General features: G+C 35.5%; 2 protein-coding genes across 3 annotated transcripts in view; one reads left to right on the top strand and one right to left on the bottom strand.

The window, feature by feature from the left end:
• The window catches only part of LOC128997826 (galactosylgalactosylxylosylprotein 3-beta-glucuronosyltransferase P-like), a 183,887-nt gene that overhangs the window by 55,064 nt on the left and 108,712 nt on the right, over nt 1-20,111 (bottom strand). The gene's annotated exons all lie outside the window — the stretch shown is intronic.
• Nucleotides 20,013-20,111, top strand: part of LOC128997827 (alpha-tocopherol transfer protein-like) — a 196,481-nt gene continuing 196,382 nt past the window's right edge. The window contains exon 1 of the mRNA XM_054423573.1: nt 20,013-20,034. The gene's annotated coding sequence lies outside the window, so the exon portion shown is untranslated. The remainder of the gene's footprint in view (nt 20,035-20,111) is intronic.

Here is a 20,111-nt window from a genome sequence, read left to right as displayed (position 1 = left end):
AATGGGTTCTTCAGTTTTTTTTATGAATTATGACTTAGGTTTTGTGATATAAAATAGTTTTCTCATGGTAGTAATGAGTAGTAAAATTAATTTAAAGTAATAAGTGAGTCAGTGTCTTTTGAGGGCTAAAATTTCCTTATAAATAATTAAATAAACTGTTAACCAATGTAAAATTATTTCCTGAAATCCCCGGTAAAATGTTTACTTGAATTGTGGTATTTCATCAAACCCAACTTTGAATGCATTAATAAAAACCAAGATATAACGAGGTACTATGCAACTTTACGTATGAAAATAATAGAAGAATAACTCAAGTACAAAATAGAAATTTATGATTAAATTTCAAAGGTTGGTGTTATAACCTATAGTTAAACAAAGAGAATTCTATGATCTTCACTGTCCTGACTAACATTTAGGCGTTCTTTTAAACACATATTATTCGGTATTTTCATTTATCAGAACGCTATTGAATACTTTTCACTGTGTTTAAACTGTTGACTATATAGTTATTAAAACTAATTAGGCAACTGAATGGCATCATAAGGAAACTTTTGTTCAGTAACAAGCTATACATTTCTTTGCATTTACACATAAAACCGCTCTAAATAGGCGGTCGATAAAGTGAGTCTTGAGTAGAGGTTCGTGCTTTAGGCCCCAAGTAATGTTTTGACAATCGATAGTTTACAGTCGAGTGTGCTAAAGGCTGTAGTATCAAAACCTCCCTTCCCGCTGGAAACGTTTACGTTACATTGCTACAGTAGTGCATGGGGACCCCCCACTCCTCAGCCTGTTACCTGAAGACGTTTACGTTACATTACTGCAGTAGTGCATGTAGACCCCCCACTCCTCAGCCTGTTACCTGAAGACGTTTACGTTACATTACTGCAGTAGTGCATGTAGACCCCCCACTCCTCAGCCTGTTACCTGAAGACGTTTATGTTACATTACTACAGTAGTGCATGTGGACCCCCCACTCCTCAGCCTGTTACCTGAAGACGTTTATGTTACATTGCTACAGTAGTGCATGGTGATCCCTCACTCCGCAACCCGTTACCTGGAGACGTTTATGTTACATTACTACAGTAGTGCATGTGAACCCTCACTCCGCAGCCCGTTACCTGAAGACGTTTATGTTACATTACTACAGTAGTGCATGGTGATCCCTCACTCCCCTGCTCGTTACCTGGAGACGTTTACGTTATATTACTACAGTAGTGCATGGGGAACCCCTACTCCTCAGCCCGTTACCTGAAGACGTTTATGTTACATTACTACAGTAGTGCATGGTGATCCCTCACTCCCCTGCTCGTTACCTGGAGACGTTTACGTTATATTACTACAGTAGTGCATGGTGATCCCTCACTCCCCTGCTCGTTACCTGGAGACGTTTACGTTACATTACTACAGTAGTGCATAGGGAACCCTCACTCCGCAGCCCGTTACCTGAAGACGTTTATGTTACATTACTACAGTAGTGCATGGGGAACCCCTACTCCTCAGCCCGTTACCTGAAGACGTTTATGTTACATTACTACAGTAGTGCATGGTGATCCCTCACTCCCCTGCTCGTTACCTGGAGACGTTTACGTTACATTACTACAGTAGTGCATGGGGACCCCTCACTCCTCAGCCCGTTACCTGGAGACGTTTATGTTACATTACTACAGTAGTGCATGGGGACCCCTCACTCCGCAGCCCGTTACCTGAAGGATTTACGGATGAATATTATACAGTAATTGCCTTTAATACTTGAGTAGTTGAAACCTTTAAAAACATTGAAAATAAAAGTGCTGTAATGCATGGGTTGCCAATTATTTAAGTACTAGATAATAAATTTAAACGTTTAAAACCCAAACAAGGATGTTTAATATTTGTTTTAAAAACAATTTTGTTTCTCCCTTTTTATGACTGTGTGACACTCTTACAGAGCTAAAACCTTGGTGATTGGCGGGATTTTAACCCGGGTCTTTGGGGACTGAAGCCCCGCGCTCCACCACAAGACACTAGACCAGCTCGCTCTCTAAATGTTTTTACGATTCTTTTATATTGTGCCGACATTATGGTCATAATACCAGGCTTTTTGCTTTGTTGGTTTAGTTATAGCATCAAATTTACAAAATAATTTTTATAGTTTGGATTGTAAATATGTTTTTTTTTTATTTTTTTATTAAATACTAAAAATGGAGTCAACTTTGGCAAAGACTTTTGTACAAAAACTAGTAAAGAGAAAACACTCTTTGGTTGTAAACGACACTATAAATCCAGTTATTTATGGATGAAATGTAATTCAGTTGAATTTAGCTTAAACTCAGCTACCTGCCGGGCAGAGAGGAAGAGGATTGTTTTGCTGTTTGTTGTTATTGTTGGGGTTACCTTCACCTTCAGTAAAGTAAACATCATTTTATAGATATCTCTTACATCTATCTCTGACTTGCCTGAGGCTTTGTTGATATGTTTATGTGTTTATTATGTTTTGTTGATCTAATATCAATAGTTACACAGGCTCATAGCAATATAAAGGATAATATTTATCTCGGTATATTGGTATTATCTAAGCCTTGGTTTGGTAAAAAAAATCATCGTAAGCTTTTCAAGTACTTTTTATTGTGCCTTTTCCATCTTTAGTCTAATAAACCTGAAAGGAACCGTCCAGGTTTATATGATGTTATCAGAAAAAGGCATGACTGTAAACAACGAAATATGATCGACTTAAAATTTTGTGTTGTAGTTCTAACAGTTTCCGTGGTTTTAATTAAAAATTACTCATAATTTTTAAAATGTTTCCTAATTTTTTTATTTATGCAGTGAAGTCTCAAAATTCTGATATAATTAAATTATTGTGCAAAATATATTTACGTATAGAAAACTATTCGAGATATTATAAATACTGGTGTTAAAAAAAAACACCGTTTGTTGAAACTTAATTCAAATACAGTTAAAACGCATGGATAATACGAAGTACAACTAAAACTACATAGTGTACTAGTACACTTGCGGAGTTCAGCCGTGACATATTGTTTGGCAAGATACCATAAACTACTGCAATTATTGTTCTTATCATTTGAATTTTAACTCACCAATAATGCATTCTAACAGAGCTGACACATGTATATTTTAGAGTATTATCTCAATCTATTTCTTTGTGTGAATTGGTATGTTATATAAGGGATTATTGCCAACACTTTCATCGTTCAGATGAAATTATGATTTTTTAAAGGATTTTCTGATTATTTAAACTACAATAAAGAGTTCTCAGTGATAGTAAAGCTTCGATCAGGTTTGTGTAGGTACTAATATTGTTATGTTTTAGGTGCTCTCTCGCCTGAAAACGGGATCAGATTTCTCATCCTAAAGCGGCATCAACACTTTACTGTTTTGATCACGATGTAAAATTCCCACAATAGTCCCTAAAATAATATATTTTTGGGGACACACAATTTCTGATATTTTTGTCGTCGATTTAAAGAATTTAGATACTTCTTCGTGACGTTCCAATCCAGATAGCTGAAACCCTACTGGAGCTGGTTTTAGGACTTAGTCCTCTTCAGCCATATTTTATATATATTTCGAGCATTCAAGGCATCGTTTTCTGTATAGTAGGACACGCTGACGATTGTTATCACGGACCGCAATCAACAGTTGACCCAACTGATATCTTGTTTCGCTAATATCATTTTGTTCTACTGATAAGTGCACTGATCAACTTTATGTTAAAAAGGCAAGATTATATATATATTTGCTTATTTTTCTAAAGTTGTAGATTAAACATAAAATAAATGTTTTAGGATTATAAAAGAGAGTCCACTTTTATGATTCTAATGCATCATATTTTTCCAAAACTACAGCTAATAATCAGCGTTTCAAAAAGGAAATCGGTAAAAACTAAGATTTTTATATGGGAGTACCACCGTCACAAGACTATAAGCTAGGTTCAACGTGATATGTTCATCTGACAGCCTCAATACTTTCCACACAATTTCTGACATTTCTGTCGTCGAGTTAAAGAACAAACGTTCTTTAGTTGAGACTGTTGAAAACATATGCTTCTTACCTTTGGATTGATGTCTATTAATTATGCATTTGCAGGGAAATTATGTCTACTTACGATAGAGCAAGTGAGAAGTGTATGCACCGAATTGCCTTTATACATACACTCTCTAATATACTGCCAATTGTCATGCTTTACGGTGCTAGACTTAGCATGTGATTCAAAACAATTTATCTAAGTGCAAAGTTAATGTTCTTTCTCATTGCAGACAAATTATAGACCGCATCCTAGAACAATGAAACTACTTAAGTGGAACGCTGTAATCATGTGATTATTTTGAGCATGAAATATAATTTTTTAATATTTTTTTTATTATTTTGTAAATTTGTTACATCTTAGGTAATAAGGCTATGCCCCTTTTTGTAAAAAGGGCTTAGAGTAAATACCACTTGAAGATAAAAACCCACTTGCACTAAAACTCATTTACGTGTTGTAGAATTTAATTAAAATACACCACAACGGAATGTATATAAATGGTTCTATAAGGTTTGATAAAATTATACCAGATTACATTGCAATACAAACACATTTACAATCAGCTGGTAAAATAATTCCCTCGGACTGTTTTCGTGTGGTATAGGGCCTACTTTAGTTTTGTAGTTTTCCTTAATTCGAAATAATATTTAAAGGTTAGAATTCCAACAGAGGGCTGAAAGTGATCTACTTCGTCCAGACCAACGATAAACTCTACTTGCGTGACTAATGCGTTGGCTTTAACTGAAATTACTTTTGGGCACTGAATCCCAATAATGGAGCCGCGTAAAACTTCAAACAATGTTAGTAAGTCAGTTTGCTCAGATAGAATGGCTATTCTACAAAAACCTGTATCATATCAAACAACAATATAGAAAGTACGAGATTTTTATTTTAGTGAAAACGTCGGTTGGAAAACGATTCTGTAATAGAAAAGGGAGTTGTACAATGTGAAATACGTGTACGCGAGCTCAAATGTTGGTTTTCTATTTGATACTGCGTCCGAGATGTAATTGAATGAGTTCGACTCGATATTGAAAATAAATAAATACGCCTACTATTTACACGGGACTAAGCCAAAATACACTCCTCAATGTTTAAATGTTCATGCTTATGTTCAAAAAACGTTAAATTAAATGGATACTTCATATGTTTACGATGCATATGAAAACTATGCCAAATATAGTCTTGAAATTGCTGTAGAATAGGCTAGACGAGTTGGTGGCCCAGTCGGTAGCACCACGCACTTCAGGCCCAAGGCAGCGATATTCGTGGGTTCGAATCCTGGTCACTGCCACTACTTATCAGTACAGTTCGACCTTGTACTGTACCGGTTCACCCATTGCTATGCTAGATACGCTCCACGCACAGGTCCATAGCCTATGTGGACGGGTAAATTTCAGGGTTAAAAAAGGCGTCCACCTTTTTTTTAAATGATTGTTCTACGGATAAGTTTTCTACTCATTTTGTATGATCTACTTGTACCACCAGGACGCTAGGCTTTAGCCAAAAAAACATTTTACACATTATTTCAGGCTGGGCTATTACCCCGACTAAGGGTCGCATTATCGTATAGCCAAAAGCTTAACCAACTGTGTTAGGATGGCTGTGAATGATTACCAATAGCTACACGATTAATAAGAAAAATGACTTGTGTTACCTGTTGTTGGTGGAATTGGTTCGCACTGTTTTCTCATTTCGGTGTAGACCTAAGCTAAGTACAGGTTATCAGCCACACTTTTCACTTGTAAGTAGCCCTACAACACCTGGCAGCTAAACTCAACACAAATCTATTAAGGAGTGTAAGTCCGTACTTTTACTAAGGTATCTACCTGCTGACAGTATAACAGTGTTAGTGTACGACACCAACCACGTGTACTGGGCTCTACTGTTCGATGGTTACATCAAGGTCATTGGCCACCTTATCACTGGTCAGCAACTAGGAACGAGCAAAGTGTCTTGTGTCTAGGTCTGTTGATGACTGTGATGTATTAAATTTTGCTTTATGTTTAGGGAAGTAGCTATTACCGTAGGCCTCATGGTAAGACTTAGGCCCGGGACCGATTTACTTTTTCATTTTGATGTCCCCAGAGGCCAAAAACACCATTCGTTCAAATTTTTATATATGTATATATATATATATATATATATATATATACTTTTGTGCCCACCCGGTTTGGCAGTCAGTGCGCTGGTAATTTACTCGGTGTGGCAGTCACCCGCCCGAAAGCCAGTCAGCTCTCCCATAAGCCAGTCAGGTATGGCTTCCCGTGCACTTTATACGTATGAAAACAGCAAACCGGTGCTGCTGCCTGTGTCGATAAGCGTAACTGCAATACCAATGCGGAGACTGTCTCATCGTGTGTTCTATCGTGGAGTAGTGTAGCCAGTACGGCACCCTACCCTACTTTGTAGCGGTAAAACCCAGCGGTCTGTAACCTTCGTTTACTCCTTGTTACTATTTGTGTTGGGATAGTGATTAACTACGTGTTAATGTTTAAACATGTTCATACTCCAAATAAATATGATGCACCTCTAATAAGGATCGTCGAATATTAATTAATTATAATTGGTTGAATCTTGATCCTACCCGTTCATCATCTCATATTTTAAGTTATTTTGATTTTTTTTACCTTCAGTTGAAATTTGAGTCAACTTCTCCTTTATACAATATTTTTTATCCTAGTATTTACAGTGTTTCCACGGACCGGGAACTATACGGAATTTCTTTATCTCGAGAAATATACGTGAATCTTGTCCGAGATACTGGAACTGTTTTTTACGCAATTGCGTAACGCGAAGGAGTAACTATTACATATGACAACGATATTATTCTATCTGATAAGAATAACCATGAAACTACACTCGAAAGATAAAATATTTTTATAATAATTTCAATTTTACAAACAAACTATTACAGGAATTATATTTTGGGACGGATGAATGATAAGGAAGCAACAAAAAGTGGTCACGAGTGCAAATACGGTGGGGGGAGGGGGGTACAATATAACGAACGCCAGAAACGATTATTTGTTCACTTTTCAGATTCCTTATCAAATCTCTCTCTCTCTCTCTCTCTCTCTCTAATAATGTACAGATTGTGGACTTTACGATTTAAGTTTTCCTGTAATTATTTCAGTTCAATCCCATACCTATACTTATGGTTTCCTATCCATTATTTTTCAAAATAAATAGTAAAGCAGGTTAAACTATTTTTTATTTTATTTTCTTGAAACCAAACACTCTTTACCATCCGGTATTCTGCAGAGTCAAATGTTTAACACTGTGTTTATAAAAATTGAATGGCCACACAATTTTGTGTTTTATTTTTTTTTACTAATAGTAACTGGGATATTTATATATACCAATAAGTGCTGCAAGCTGTAATAAATGCTGCTGATTAATATCAAAAAAAGTTATAATTTATTTTGTATAATACATCGGTCATTGAATACAAACCATAATGGGTTATCTATTTGTAACTTTAACTTGCAAATACAGTAGAACCTCGCTTAACTGGAGTCGCATCATCATGATGCCTATATATTATATAACCTCACAAATCCCAAGAAAATGTTTTATTAACTGTGTTTTTCAGTCTAATATTTCGATATGAACGATATATTTTACTATTTACGGTAATTTTTATGTGCAGTAGGTTCCCAATTATTGAAATATTACAGTTCATTTAACAAAAATAAGACGGAAGCAAAACGGAGAAATATCGATCAGTATCGTCAAGGTCAACCTATACGCTCGCACCTACAGACTGACAATCTTGCACTGACACTGACATACTGACAATCGTCTGCTTCTGTCTGCTGTCACAACACTACAATATTTTGTGGTTGGGTCGTTGGGTGATTAGTAACCATGACAACTTGTGGATGTAGAGAAACCAATGAAAGAATAGAACAAAGAGAAATAATAAGAGGTGTTTTACATCATTTTTATCTTTATCTTATTTTTATCATTGTTATTATTACCAGAAAGACTTAAGTACAGTACTATGATTTTATGGTGTTTTATGAGTTATTTAATATTTTTATCCCCATACTTCTGTTCTGAAACATCATGTAGTAGTAGCCTAGGATGACTACGGTATCAGTAGTCTTCTAGTCTACATTTTAATTTTGTTTTGTTCTTTACGTGATTTACTACTGTACAGTAAGCAAGTTTTGTTTTGTTTGAGTAAGCATACGGTGTAGTTTTTATTAGTAAACCAAGGTTAATGACTTAACATATCACGGTTGCGCAATACCTATTGTATTTTGACTATGTAAAATGCAAATTTATAATCACGTTAACGTCCATTTATATAGTGTCCCGGAACGGCATTGTTCCTGAGTAAGAAACATATAAATATCATATTTAAATTATCCAGAAGTCCTTAGTTACTCACACGGGGAAAAAAAGTTTTAGGCCTAAATCATTTGAAACCTGTACATTACATATTTTTGGTCGAGTTTCCGACCACTGGACGACCACTAGTTAAAGTTAATTGTATTACAACAATCTTTATAGTAAGCAATATAAGCTTGAATCGGACTTATCTGCCTTCAGCTAATCAATCATATGATAGTACGTTAGAGAGTAGGCCCATGCTGAAGTTTTACTTATACTTGAAGAATGACTTAATTTAGTACCAAGAAATAAATCACACCCCTTACATACACTGTGCTGTTTTAATGCTGTGTAGTTGATTGCTACTGTATTAACCTGTGATCGCATATTAATTCATTCATTAGGAACGTATTTAAAAAAAATACTACTTTTATTTTTTTAAATTTCTATGATTTATTTACAATAACAGAAATGTGTAAGATTAAAATAAATTAATGTTTTGCATTGTCCATTTAAAGTTACATCATAGTAAATTAAAATTCCACTGAAACTTAAACAATAAAAGCCGAAATTAGTTATACAGAAAACACGAGTTTCCTTTATATTGCTTTTACAATCGAAATATACATACTGAGCCACGGCTCGGTCCCCCGGTACTTTTCATTTTAAATATTCAAATAAAGTCGATTATTTTTCATGTTTTATGAAACGTGACATAGCAAATTTCCACGGAACTTTTTTTGTCGGCTACTACTTTATTTAATTTTTTGGTCAGGTTAGTTTAAAAACAGTGGATTCTGTATACAAAAAGCGAAATGTTCTAAATCATATTTTTTATTTTTGGCTTATGTACGTAATTTAAATTGTACGAGAGGGGCTTCCCACCGTGCCGGATTGCGCCGTGCGGGCATATTTTGATCCAGTGGCGGGTGTTTGGTGTTTTGAATAAGAATACTGAATTGCTCGTTTTAAGATCGTATCATTACAAATTCTATCATTTTAAGATTCACTTACACTTACGAGAAATGCATTTTCCATTTGTACATTTCTCAGGTACAAATTTTATGAAATAATTTACATTATTGCTTTGTTTGACAAGTAGCTGGGGACCGAGCTTTGTTCGGGAAACTTTACACTTTGAGAGTATTCCTTGGTCAATGTAATGCTATCCCAAAAATAATAATTTGCGGTATTTTTTTCTTGACATTTAACTTCTATTCAAATAATAATATCATAGTGTACTGAAATGATGAGATAGAAGAGTTTTTAAAAATTTGTTTGGTTCCCCAAAATGGCCGAAACTATAGAAATTACCCAGTATTTTTCACGCTGAATTCAAAGAAGGCTATTAGTAGTATGAAAATCTTCCCACCTTCCTTCCTTTGAAGTATTAGTCACTGCAAGAACTTGGACTCACTCCAAAACCAGAACCGAAACGTTTAATTTACCCTCAATTTTTAAAATGTAATAAGTTACAATTTTCTGGAAACTCAGGACACTTTCTGACGGAAAATAATGACGGTTGATCCTTGTTGGTGAGTACCAAAAAGGAACCTTAGGTATAAACATGGTTGTATATCCAAGTTTGGTTGTCCTTGATATTGCACTATTTCATTGACACTGACAAATTAGGGCTAGGCTGCACTATAAGTTAATTGGGAGTTTATTTGATATCTAGTCCTAAGCTTATAGCCATCTTAAGGCAAACATAACCAAAACCTAACCACAGATATATAAATATAAGTGATATAAATATAAACACTCATCCTCTGTAGGCCTAAAGCTACCTATCTATATTTTTTTGGGTTAGGATTAGTACTTTTTTGAGAGAGTGTCATTATGTACTGAGCACACTTAGATGATATAGGGTATCAGTGATTTATGAAATTATTTATTTATAAAAAGCAACCTAACGGAGTTACCTTAATGATGCACCCAGTATTTAATACAAAAAATAAAGCTTATGCCTATGTATATTAGTTTTAAAACAGAGTAGGCCTAGAATAAGGCACCTATAATCTAGATTAGGCATTGATTAGTGTTTATAAACTAAACATGGATGAACCACTAAGTCAAGCTACTAATCCAGTTGTTCAGGCTAGGCTAAACTGAACTGTGAAAGCATCCATCTCAAAACGGCCACAACTTAAGAACAGATCCTAGAATTTGATTTATTTTAAACTTTATTTTTCTGAAATAGATAGCTAAACTGTCCAGTGCAATCATCCCACACTGCAAATAGCAACACTCAAACTTAGTTAGGTAAGCTAGTGGTAGGTTACAACTAATTATTATCCCTGTGACCGATTCAGTGTAACATCTGACATCAGTCAGAATCAGACGACATTATTGACAACGACACTCGCCGTGTCGTTTCTTTAATTTACGGTATAATATAGTATAAAACATCTACCATATCCATAATAATGTTCTACCACTGCACCTAAACAGCAGAAAAAAGCAAATCACCAAATTGAAATCACCAAGATTCGCACAATATGACAAATTATTTATAAATTAAAAACAGTATATCTTTTGTGCCAGTAGTTAATGCGTGATTGAACTTCAAACAAACAAACAAACAAACATACAAACTTTCACATTTATAATATTAGTAAGATAAGATGTATTAATTAAATATTAATTACTATTGTGTGCCCGTTCTACGCACGGGGATCCTCTAGTGGTCAGTTGAAACCTTCCTAAATAAAGAAAAACTATTGGTTTGCATATTTTCAGATATGCTAGCCAAACTATTATATACAAACAAATACAGTATCTGACAGTTTCAAGTAAAAAAAAAATGCGTAATAGATCTATGAAGGGGTACACTTCCATATCTGTTGGCACAAACAACTAAATTAGTAATATTGATTATTCGATTGTTTAGCCTAATTCCATATATCGTTTGGTTAGTTAGGTTAGGTTAACCTTACCTAACTAACCAAACGATATATAGTTAAAATACTATACCTCAACCTCGCCATTAAACATTCAGGTTGGAAATTTCACTATCAAAGGTGCTCTTGGCCTGTCCGTACGGAACACTGAGTTATATGCGCTACCAACTTATGAATAATTGTTTAAGCCTACGAACCCAAGAGATTGATAATTGGTCTGTTGGACGTATGGTCCAGCGAGCAGCACATAGCGTTGAGAAGACACATTAGAAATACGATTTGAGCATAATCCGTAACAATCACCCACTGTAGTTGTCTCTAAACACTTTACACAACCACCATTGAAGTGCCGTCAACGAGTTGAAACCTTATATGTAAGCTATTGGTAACGCTTATGTAAAAAATGTAAGTTTCCCAGGCATATAGAACACTGAGTCAAAGTCTTTTCCCCGGTTATAAACCCAAAACTCGATAGAAATTCTATACACAAAGAAGTTCTATTTCCATTTACGGTTACCCTACACATTATTGCACTTGCGATTAATTAAATCCGTCATGTAAGGAAAAACGGTTTTAATCCAACTTGGTTTGGATTTGCTTTTGAAACTTGATCTGAAATGATTGCGGTATTTGTAAACAATATTCAATGTAAACATATCAGTGACAGCTAGAGAAAAATAATCTTGATCCGAACAGCTGTTCGCTATTTCATATGATGATTATGTGATAAACATTGTGAGAAAACTTGACGAAAATCGCACAAAATTGGGTTTTAAACGTCCGTAAGTTTTTTTTACAAAGTAGCGAGGCCATATTTTAATAGCTAAAGACACTTTCGCCAATTCAGTGGATACATTAAAATGATTCGAGGATCTTGATAGGTACTCTCGTTTTCAGGAGAAGGCCGCGTAAAATGGCCTTTGGACCGTGACAGACGGAAGATAGACAACAACGGAATTGAGATAATAATTGATGATTGAGATAATAACGGAATTGAGATGAAACTTTTTTCGGATTCTTGAATGTTTAAAACGTAAAAATAATCTAAAAGTTGATGATTCTGAGCAATGTACAGACAAAACGGGAGCGTTTCATAAACTCCAAATTTCACAAACTCCAACGCTTAAAATATTAAATGAACAGCGCGTTTCATAATGTCCAAATTTCATAAGCTCCAAAACTATAACATTCAAATAATCACTAGTTCACAATGTCCAAGTTTCACAAACTCCAACGTTTAAATATTAAATAAACAGAGCGGTTCATAACCTCCAAATTTCATAAGCTCCAAATCTATAACATTCAAGTAACATTGTGAAACTTTGGAATCCCATGGGGCGTAACTCAAAGAAAACACGTTAAATGTAATCGGTATATTTGTTAACCAGGTACAGGGCTACCTCTTGAATTGATATAGATAATAAATCGAAAAATAAAGAAATATAAGTTGATTGATTATTGGTTCTTACAAAAGGGTAAACAATCAAGGAACATGATTTAATTAAGTAACCACACATCACTGAGTCTATATCTTCATTCTTTCTTGTAAAAATTGCTTTGATTGTGGCTATATAAAATAGGGAAGTAATATTTCACTGTACAACGAGCTCAAAAAGCTCGAGAACCAGCAATAAGATGGAAATAACCGGCAGAACCTTTAACCATCCACTGGCTCGCTAGTCGCTACCCCAGGTCGGTCGGTAGCCGGGTAGCCCATCAATGGAACCCGTTAGGCTCGCCCCTACCTCTCGCCACAAAAGAGACAAGAATTTTGCCTTGTTCCACACGCCTTTGATTGTTTGAGGCGGGAAAACTATTTGTGTGCTACGGCCCGCGCAACACAGGATATTGTTTTCGTATTAGTTGGCCTTTTTCCAAGATGACCGTGACCGTTAACTTATTTTATGGACTCCCTTGGAGAATAATTCAAAACTACAAAGAACATTTCTAATCCCACAGTATACTAGCTATTTAAATTATAAACACTTTGGTGTTTGAAAAATATTTTTGGACGGTAAATTTTGCAGCTTTTTGAAATAATCCAAGATGGCCGCTTGCCTCCAAGGACTCAACAATAGGCCTAATTGTGCGACTATAAAGGAATAACTTCCCACCTTACGCTTGCGAATTAGTACGGTACATATTTGTATCCACAGTTGCCAGGACGACTATTAAGACGACCAAAGATTACATTGACATTTAGGTATTTAATCTGTAGAATAGTAATTGTTAAGTAATCTGGAAGACAACTAATTAAAATGAAGTGCGAAAGATGGGTTATGAGAGTGCTCAATGCCTGAAGCATAATCCATTTGTTTGAGGTGCGGATTTTCAAGCTTGTAGAACAAATAAATATCACAAAGTAGAAGGGCAGGGGTGAAAGTGACTGAAGTGACGGGATACCCGGGTGGATTTTCAGTGACTGGATTCCAGTGGTATGCGGTAAAATATATAGTGACTGGCTTAGCAGCACAAATTTTACGTGACTGGCTTTCCCATGCAAATGCGGTGGTGACTGCATTAGCATAGCATTTTTTACGTAATTATATTTTAGTATTTTTAAGAAAAAAAGAGAAATATACGTTCAGATATGTCTAGGCTTAAGATATTTACCAACATATATTATATATATATCATAGTCTTGAAATATATTGGGGGGTGCAACTGACTGACTTCCAGTGTATATTTTATGTGACTGGCTTCCCGGGCGCGGCCGTGTATATATATATATATATATATATATATATATAGATTTATATATATGTGTGTCCGTGAACACGATAACTTGAGTAATTTTTATCCGATTTTGATGAAATTTGGTTTGAAGGTGTAAGGCGGAATAAACTTGAATGAGTTCGCGATCCAGCATGATCGGACCATGGGAACAGGGTTTTATGGGGTAAAAATTGGGTTTTCTCACTTTTGACCCTCAAAACACAAAATTTCCCAATTTTTCTCTCAACCTTCTTAAAGAGCTTAAAAAAACAAACAATTCAGTATATCAAAGTGTTTTTTTACGGTTATTGGTTACGGAGAAAACTAAAAAAATTGTAAATTTAAAATTTCCATGTTATTCTTATGGAGAATATTTTAAAATGTTGTAGTTTGCTTGTTTATGGATATCTTTTGATCAAACTTGGCAAATATATTCATTTTATACTAAGCAATAATTATTTTACTTAAAACACACACTTTATTAGTTTCCTTGTAGCAGCAAACCTAGGTACTCGTTAAACCTAATGTTATTTAAATAGATCGATTGAAAATCAATTCAGCCAAATGGAAATTCGCTTAGACGGCAGGTTTGCTGCGGCGGGGCTATTTTAGCAATACTAAATCCCAAACTATTGAAACTTAAAATCATCTTAACTTGACAATAGACATAAGACAACGATAAAGAGTAGACAGAGGCTGAAATGAGATGCTTGCATGTTGGTGGTTAAACATAGAAGAACTTTATTCATTACGATTAGTGGTAGGGAGCACATCCTATCGACTATGTTTACTTGGGAACAAGTTATAAAGCACATATATTACATCATAATCTCCAAGGATAAATCAGTAAGACAAAAACAAAGGAATTTACCTACACATATAAATATAAAATAATAATCAAATTGACGTGATCTTACAAAAACAACGGAACTGATAATTTCATAGGCTACTCTAATTCTCCAAAAGTTTTGATAATTATTTTTTAACTAACATGAATTCACAACCATCAAATTTTATTATTTTTAAACGAACGTAAAGCATAGAAAGCTATTTCAATTGTAACAACAAAAATTGACAATTCTTCTGTCTAAATTCAAAGTACAAAATTTAGTACATCTATTAAACATACAATACGTTGAAGTAAGAAAATAAACAATTTACTCGAAGCGAGAACAAAACATAACTTTCTTAATATTAAATAATAACTCAATGTAATGAATAACGCATATGAACTCATCCTCCATCCTCCTCTGGAAACAAAAGGTTTACAAATCCAAAATTTTCTTTCAATTCTATCTCTCAAAGGGTGCCTTCTTTTAGGTTCAACATGAACCGGACCTAGATCTTGGTTAACTGGTGAGAATTTCTGCCGGAACGCAAAATTAGTGAACAAGTAACAAGTGGAGATTTTGAAATCAGAGATCAGAAACTTTTTATTGCCGTAATTTGCAAGGTACATGCATATGACAAAGTCAACAATGAGGTTCAAGTTTGAGGGAGAAGCTAACAGTTAAAGTCTCGTTTGGTTACTGACTACTGACGTTACGTTATTGTCACCACCAGCATAAACATTGTCTTAACACACATTCAAAGGCACAACTTGGTCAGTGTGTCGTTTAAGCTACAGTTAAAGTCTCGTTTAGTTACTGACTACTGACGTTACGTTATTGTCACCACCAGCATAAACATTGTCTTAACACACATTCAAAGGCACAACTTGGTCAGTGTGTCGTTTAAGCTACAGTTAAAGTCTCGTTTAGTTACTGACTACTGACGTAACGTTATTGTCACCACCAGCATAAACATTGTCTTAACACACATTCAAAGGCACAACTTAGTCAGTGTGTCGTTTAAGCTACAGTTAAAGTCTCGTTTAGTTACTGACTACTGACGTAACGTTATTGTCACCACCAGCATAAACATTGTCTTAATACACATTCAAAGGCACAACTTAGTCAGTGTGTCGTTTAAGCTACAGTTAAAGTCTCGTTTAGTTACTGACTACTGACGTAACGTTATTGTCACCACCAGCATAAACATTGTCTTAATACACATTCAAAGGCACAACTTAGTCAGTGTGTCGTTTAAGCTACAGTTAAAGTCTCGTTTAGTTACTGACTACTGACGTTACGTTATTGTCACCACCAGCATAAACATTGTCTTAACACACATTCAAAGGCAAAACTTGGTCAGTGTGTTTAAGCTACAGTTAAAGTCTCGTTAAGTTACTGACTACTGACGTTACGTTATTGTCACCACCAGCATAAACATTGTCTTAACACACATTCAAAGGCAAAACTTTGTCAGTGTGTCGTTTAAGCTACAGTTAGTCTCGTTTATTTACTGACTACTGACGTTACGTGATTGTCACCACCAGCATAAACATTGTCTTAACACACATTCAAAGGCAAAACTTGGTCAGTGTGTTTAAGCTACAGTTAAAGTCTCGTTAAGTTACTGACTACTGACGTTACGTTATTGTCACCACCAGCATAAACATTGTCTTAACACACATTCAAAGGCAAAACTTTGTCAGTGTGTCGTTTAAGCTACAGTTAGTCTCGTTTATTTACTGACTACTGACGTTACGTTATTGTCACCACCAGCATAAACATTGTCTTAACACACATTCAAAGGCAAAACTTGGTCAGTGTGTTTAAGCTACAGTTAAAGTCTTGTTTAGTTACTGAGTACTAACGTTACGTTATTGTCACCACCAGCATAAACATTGTCTTAACACACATTCAAAGGCAAAACTTGGTCAGTGTGTCGTTTAAGCTACATTTAAAGTCTCGTTTAGTTACTGACTACTGACGTTACGTTATTGTCACCACCAGCATAAACATTGTCATTGTCTTAATACACATTCAAAGGTAAAACTTGGTCAGTGTTTCGTTTAAGCTACAGTTAAAGTCTCGTTTAGTTACTGACTACTGACGTTACGTTATTGTCACTACCAGCATAAACATTGTCATTGTTCTTTAGTTTACACACATTCAAAGGCAAAACTTGGTCAGTGTGTCGTTTACTAACTGTGTCTCAATCGAAAATTACCACTTCAAAAGAAACAGGACTCAAGGGATTAACAATGCGAGCCTTGTTTCATACACGACCCGGACGATAATCACAGACTACGAATTGAGGCACCAAAAGAGTGCGCTGATTTCAATCGCCGTTTTTGGTCAAACAACCTTTTAACCGAGCAAGCTAAAATGACAACTCAATGCATACTATAGCATATGTCATGCCATATCCAACTATCAAGGTACTGTATCGACGATTATGGGATGAAATAAAATGATTGATTATTTATATTAATGCACTCCATCCACTCATTCAACAGCATTCTACGAGGCATGTTTTTTAAGTAAGTACCGTTTTTAAATTTCTCCGTTCCAGCACTGCGATTGGCATTTCGGACATTTGCGCTGTATATGTGCATCTATTGGCTAGCTCTAACCGGAAATTTGACAAAAATCGGCCCTGTTTACATCCGGTTTCGAGCAACTCAAAATGGTGCCGCCAAATGAGACTGCCGCCGACTGTGAAGTGCGCGCTGTAATTAGATTTTTAAGTGCTAAAGGTGTGAAAGCCATTGAAATTTATCGACAGATTAGTGAGGTGTATGGTGAGAACATTATGAGTGACGGAATGGTACGCAAGTGGGTAAGGACATCTAAAGACGGCCCCACCAACGTCCATCATGAGCAACGCACTGGGCGGCGTCAATGTCCCCAGTACCCAGTGCGTTGCTCATCATGAACGTTGGTGGCGCCGACTTTAGATGTCCTTACCCAAGATGCATGGAGTAAAAATTTCTTCACCTTTACTCCATACATCTTGGTCCTTACCCACTTGCGTACCATTCCGTCACTCATAATGTTCTCACCATACACCTCACTAATCTGTCGATAAATTTCAATGGCTTTCACACCTTTAGCACTTAAAAATCTAATCACAGCGCGCACTTCACAGTCGGCGGCAGTCTCATTTGGCGGCACCATTTTGAGTTGCTCGAAACCGGATGTAAACAGGGCCGATTTTTGTCAAATTTCCGGCTAGAGCTAGCCAATAGATGCACATATACAGCGCAAATGTCCGAAATGCCAATCGCAGTGCTGGAACGGAGAAATTTAAAAACGGTACTTACTTAAAAAACATGCCTCGTATTTTAATTTGTTAAATGGCTCTACAGTTCATAAACTGTGGATGGGATAGTCACTTCAGGGGTCAAAAGTAAAATTCCTATTTCCAATTACTAGTAAAAATATTTGAGTGATACTATCACTAAAAACATTAAAAATATTTATTATTAGTAAAACTTCAAACTTTTATGTTTTTTTTACGTAAATGTTTAGTGGTTAACTAATACAAATAGGTTATGCTTAAATTCGTTTTAGGAGTATAGTATAGTTTGGAATACTGACAGAATCTTTGTTTATTGCATTAACAATATAGTAGTATTCGTTGTCAACTTTTTAATGTATGATTTAAAAGAGGAGACGACTATAATTAGTTGGAATGTGCATCATGTAAGTAATTACTAAAGCAACTGTGTGGGATCATACTGAATTGACGGCAAGATACTTCAAGTTATCTTTTTACACAATGTTTGTAAAAACTCACGTGAAAAGATTAACAATCGATTTACTATTTTACCTCTAATGTTCTTATTTCGGTCCATGAACATCTTGAAAATTGGTGTTCATTATAAAAGAAAATGTTTGAAATTAAATTTGTTATCTGAAAAATATTTCAAAAGGCGATAGGACCAATTAGGAATGTATTTAAAGAATGCTGAAATGTTTCTTTTGAAGCGAGAAATGAATAAACGAAGCTCGCTCTCGACTTGAATCCCTTTACTTAATGTACTTAATTATCATTGATTGCGATTTCAATAATCTTACACGAGCTTGTTTAGCAAATTTTCATTTGTTCCCGTTCACTTGTACATTTCCATAAATAAATAATTTTCTATGACCATTCTGTAGTGAAAATTATAAAATTACAGTTGGTTTATAATTTGAATAACGGATACAACAGGCAATGGCAAGGATAAAGATGTTAGGTTACTTTCAATCTCTTGAAACCGACTCAGTTTAACTGGAATTTATCACTGTTATTCTGTATTATGTCTGGTTAGTTCATCTTTGTCCAAAAGCCATTTCTAGTTCAAGGATGTTTATATTTAACGCGTTAATGATTAATGTTTAAATGGTGAAAAAGTGTATTCGTTTTAGGTTACACACGGTTTTTATTATACCGGGTGTCCATAAAATATTCATCAGGTTTTACAATACTTTATTGAACTTACAGATACATGAATGCTATAAAATCGCATGGATTGAAAGAGAAAGCTCTGAAGTTTTGTTTGATATCACTAAAGTTGCTCAAGGTGCTGCTAGTTTTCAGTAAAACATGTGTCCAGTCTATGTCGCAACTCTGTCCAGACGTTGGTATGCATATCTTGACTTGTTGTCACTGCGTCACGAATCCTTTTTTCGGAGCTCTGGCAGGGTTTGAGCTAATGGAAGGATGTCCCTGTCAGTAGTGGTGACCTGGTGGAAACGCGCGTAACAGCTGTCGGGCAGATGTTAGCAGATGTTACAAAGTTAATTAGTTTAAAGGGTATTCGGAGGAAATTACGTAAGAGCAGGTGGTTTTGATCGTACGTCACTTGTGACGTATGTGGGTACTGTTTTAATTGTTTAATGAGTAAAACACAGTTTATACAATTAAATGATGGATTTAGTTAAATTCATAGTCAACAGTACTGTGTAGTATTCTAGTAAGGTCAGCGGGGCGCGGCGCGGTGTGGCATGGGTGACTCACTGGTCGCCGCGGAATTGGGTTAGTTGGACGGAGGAAAGTTTGGTCAGGGTCGCGGCCATGTCCGACCTTGTTACTCAACCTTCGCGGAGCTGTACCCAGATTTGGATAGTATCCACACAGTTCGCGTTTGGACATAGCGGCGGAGTGTTGTACGGTCCTGGGTCTATCGTTTTGCAGTGATGCCATCGTAATACTACACCTCGATTGACTCAACAACACAAGGTATTGTAAAAACCAATTTTAATTTATATCTTATGTTAGATAGTCGCAGGTTAGCTGTTTGTGGTTAAAAAATGTTT

Source organism: Macrosteles quadrilineatus, unplaced genomic scaffold (genome assembly GCF_028750875.1).
Source record: "Macrosteles quadrilineatus isolate MER2022 unplaced genomic scaffold, UCM_ALF_1.0 Scaffold_7__1_contigs__length_78375512, whole genome shotgun sequence".
NCBI lineage: Eukaryota > Metazoa > Arthropoda > Insecta > Hemiptera > Cicadellidae > Macrosteles > Macrosteles quadrilineatus.
This window is presented reverse-complemented; position numbering and strand designations above follow the sequence as displayed.